Here is a 5169-nt window from a genome sequence, read left to right on the forward strand (position 1 = left end):
CCTACGCCAAGTACTAACACGGATGCGCACACTCGTCACCATTACACCGTGCAGGAGGAATAAAACTACTTTAATAACTTCACTAGAGTAGCACATAGATAAATTGTGATACAAAACACATTGCAATCATAAAGAGATATAAATAAGCACTTCACTATGCCATTCATAACAGTGAACAAGTATTCTGTGAAATATAGGCTAAGAGACCCACACGATGCACACACTGTCACCTTTACGCACGTGGGACAAGGAGTCTCCGGAGATCACATAAGTAAAACCCACTTGACTAGCACAATGACATCTAGATTACAAGCATCATCATATGAATCTCAATCATGTAAGGCAGCTCATGAGATTATTGTATTGAAGTACATAGGAGAGAGATGAACCACATAGCTACCGGTACAGCCCCGAGCCTCGATGGAGAACTACTCCCTCCTCATGGGAGACGAGCAGCGTTGATGAAGATGGCGGTGGTGTCGATGGAGGAGCCTTCCGGGGCACTTCCCCGTCCCGGCGGCGTGCCGGAACGGAGACTCCTGTCCCCCAGATCTTGGCTTGGCGATGGCGGCGGCTCTGGAAGGTTTCTCGTACCGTGGCTTTTTTCGTATCGAAGTTTTAGGTCAGGGACCTTTAAATAGGCGAAGAGGCGGAGTCGGAGGGGCGACGAGGCGGTGACACAATAGGGGGGCGCCCCCCCCTAGGCCGCGCCGGGCTATCGTCTGGGGGCCCAGTGGCCCCCCTCTGGCGACTCTCGGGTGTTCTGGAAGCTTCGTGGAAAAATAGGATGCTGGGCCTTGATTTCGTCTGATTCCGAGAATAATTCCTTACTAGGATTTCTGGAACCAAAAACGGCAGAAAACGAGAACCGGCCCTTCGGCATCTCGTCAATAGGTTAGTTCCGGAAAACGCATAAATATGACATAAAGTATGCATAAAACATGTAGATATCATCAATAATATGGCATGGAACATAAGAAATTATCGATACGTCGGAGACGTATCAGCATCCCCAAGCTTAGTTCCTGCTCGTCCCGAGCGAGTAAACAATAACACGGATAATTTCTGGAGTGACATGCCATCATAACCTTGATCATACTATTGTAAACATATGTAATGAATGCAGCGATCAAAACAATGGTAATGACATGAGTAAACAAGCTGAATCATAAAGCAAAGACTTTTCATGAATAGTACTTAAAGACAAGCATCAATAAGTCTTGCATAAGAGTTGACTCATAAAGCAATAAATCAAAGTAAAGGTATTGAAGCAACACAAAAGAAGATTAAGCTTCAGCGGTTGCTTTCAACTTATAACATGTATATCTCATGGATAATTGTCAACATAGAGTAATATAGCAAGTGCAATATGCAAGTATGTAGGAATTAATGCACAGTTCACACAAGTGTTTGCTTCTTGAGGTGGAGAGAAATAGGTGAACTGACTCAACATTAAAAGTAAAAGAAATGTCCTTCAAAGAGGAAAGCATCGATTGCTATATTTGTGCTAGAGCTTTTATTTTGAAAACATAAAGAGAGCATAAAAGTAAAGTTTTGAGAGGTGTTTGTTGTTGTCAACGAATGGTAGTGGGCACTCTAACTACCTCATCAACCGGACTTTCAAGAGCGGCTCCCATGAAGGACGTTATCTCTACCAGCAAGGTAGATCATCCCTCTTCTCTTTTGTTTACACATGTACTTTAGTTTCATTATTTATGGATGACACTCCTCCCAACCTTTTGCTTACACAAGCCATGGCTAACCGAATCCTCGGGTGCCTTCCAACATTCACATACCATGGAGGAGTGTCTATTTGCAAAATTAAGTTGCTTACTGATGAATCAGAGCAAAACATGTGAAGAGAATTATTAATGAAGGTTGATTAATTGGGGCTGGGAACCCCATTGCCAGCTCTTTTTGCAAAATTATTGGATAAGCGGATGTGCCACTAGTCCATTGTGAAAGTCTGTCAAAAGTAAATGACAAGATCGAAAGATAAAACACCACATACTTCCTCATGAGCTATAAAACATTGACACAAATAAGAGGTGATAAATTTTGAATTATTTAAAGGTAGCACTCAAGCAATTTACTTTGGAATGGCGGAGAAATACCATGTAGTAGGTAGGTATGGTGGACACAAATGGCATAGTGGTTGGCTCAAGGATTTTGGATGCATGAGAAGTAATCCCTCTCAATACAAGGCTTAGGCTAGCAAGGTTGTTTGAAACAAACACAAGGATGAACCGGTGCAGCAAAACTCACATAAAAGACATATTGTAAACATTATAAGACTCTACACCGTCTTCCTTGTTGTTCAAACTCAATACTAGAAATTATCTAGACTTTAGAGAGACCAATTATGCAAACCAAATTTTAGCAAGCTCTATGTATTTCTTCATTAATAGGTGCAAAGTATATGATGCAAGAGCTTAAACATGAGCACAACAATTGCCAAGTATCAAATTATTCAAGACATTTTACCAATTACTACATGTAGCATTTTCCGATTCCAACCATATAACAATTAACGAAGCAGTTTCAACCTTCGCCATGAACATTATGAGCTAAGAACACATGTGTTCATATGAACCAGCGGAGCGTGTCTCTATCCCACACAAGCATTTATTCAAACAAAAACAAAAACAAAAACAAACATACGCTCCAAGTAAAGTACATAAGATGTGATCGAATAAAAATATAGTTTCAAGAGAAGGAACCTGATAATTTGTCGATGAAGAAGGGGATGCCTTGGGCATCCCCAAGCTTAGACGCTTGAGTCTTCTTGAAATATGCAGGGGTGAACCACCGGGGCATCCCCAAGCTTAGAGCTTTCACTCTTCTTGATCATAGTATATCATCCTCCTCTCTTGACCCTTGAAAACTTCCTCCACACCAAACTCAAAGCAAACTCATTGGAGGGTTAGTGCTCAATAAAAATTAACATGTTCAGAGGTGACACAATCATTCTTAACACTTCTGGACATTGCATAAAGCTACTGGACATTAATGGAACAAAGAAATTCATCCACCATAGCAAAAGAGGCAATGCGAAATAAAAAGCAGAATCTGTCAAAACAGAACAGTCCGTAAAGATGGATTTTATTGAGGCACCAGACTTTCTCAAATGAAAATGCCCAAATTGAATGAAAGTTGCGTACATATCTGAGGATCACGCACGTAAATTGGCATATTTTTCTGAGCTACCTACAGAGAGGCAGGTCGAAATTCGTGACAACAAAGAAATCATTATTGCGCGAGTAATCCAAATCTAGTATCAACCTTTCTATCAAAGACATTACTTGGCACAACAATGCAATAAAATAAGATAAGGAGAGGTTGCTACAGTAGTAACAACTTCCAAGACTCAAATACAAAAAAAAGTACTGTAACAAAATAAACACATGAGTTATCTCCCAAGAAGTTCTTTCTTTATAGCCATTAAGATGGGCTCAGCAGTTTTAATGATGCACTCGCAAGAAATAGTATTTGAAGCAAAAGAGAGCATCAAGAGGCAAATTCAAAATACATTTAAGTCTAACATGCTTCCTATGCATAGGAATCTTGTAAATAAACAAGTTCATGAAGAGCAAAGTGACAAGCATAGGAAGATAAAACAAGTGTAGCTTCAAAAATTTCAGCACATAGAGAGGCATTTTAGTAACATGAAAATTTCTACAACCATATTTTCCTCTCTCATAATAATATCCAGTAGCATCATGAGCAAACTCAACAATATGACTATCACATAAAGCATTCTTATCATGAGTCTCATGCATAAAATTATTACTCTCCACATAAGCATAATCAATTTTATTTGTAATAGTGGGAGCAAATTCAACAAAGTAGCTATCATTATTATTCTCATCATCAAATATAGGAGGCATATTGTAATCATAATCAAATTTATCCTCCATAACAGGCGGTACTAAAAGACCAATATCATTATAATCATCATAAATAGGACGCAAAGTATCGTCAAAGTAAATTTTCTCCTCAATGCTTGGGGGACTAAAAATATCATGCTCATCAAAGCCAGCTTCCCCAAGCTTAGAATTTTCCATATCATTAGCAACAATGGTGTTCAAAGCGTTCATACTAATATGTTCCATAGGTTTTTTAATTTTCGCATCGAACCATCCATGTCTTAAATCGGGAAATAGAATAAGAAGCTCATTGTTGTCCATTATGCCTAACTAGTGTAAACAAGAAACAAAAAGATGCAATTGCAGGATCTAAAGGAAATAGCTTCGAGCACACACACAACGGCGCCAGAAAAGTACTTTACCTGGGACCGGAGTATGAGAGCCTTTTACCTTTCCTCCTCGGCAACGGCGCCAGAAAATAGCTTGATGTCTACGAGTGCTTCTATTCTTGTAGACAGTGTTGGGCCTCCAAGAGCAGAGGTTTGTAGAACAGCAGCAAGTTTCCCTTAAGTGGATCACCCAAGGTTTATCGAACTCAGGGAGGAAGAGGTCAAAGATATCCCTCTCATGCAACCCTGCAACCACAAAGCAAGAAGTCTCTTGTGTCCCCAACACACCTAATAGGTGCACTAGTTCGGCGAAGAGATAGTGAAATACAGGTGGTATGAATAAATGTGAGCAGTAGCAACGACACCAGAAAAGTGCTTTGCTGTCCAGGACTGGTGTGTGGTTGATGGTGGTAATATTGCAGGAAGTATAGATGCAGTAAAACAGTAAACAAACAGCGATAGCAGTATTTAGGAACAAGGCCTAGGGATCATACTTTCACTGGTGGACACTCTCAAATTTGATCACATAACAGAATAGATAAATGCATACTCTACACCCTCTTGTTGGATGATGAACACCACTGACTGCGTAGGATTACACGAACCCTCAATGCCGGAGTTAACAAGCTCCACAGTATTCAATGTTCATATTTAAATAACCTTAGAGTGCATGAAAGATCAACACAACTAAACCAAGTACTAACGTAGCATGCACACTGTCACCTTCACGCTACGAAAGGAGGCATAGATCAGATCAATACCATCATAGCAATAGTTAACTTCATAATCTAAAAGAGATCACAATCATATCCTACGCCAAGTACTAACACGGATGCACACACTGTCACCATTACACCGTGCAGGAGGAATAAAACTACTTTAATAACTTCACTAGAGTAGCACATAGATAAATT

This window comes from Lolium rigidum, chromosome 1, assembly GCF_022539505.1.
Source record: "Lolium rigidum isolate FL_2022 chromosome 1, APGP_CSIRO_Lrig_0.1, whole genome shotgun sequence".
NCBI classification, from domain to species: Eukaryota; Viridiplantae; Streptophyta; class Magnoliopsida; order Poales; family Poaceae; genus Lolium; species Lolium rigidum.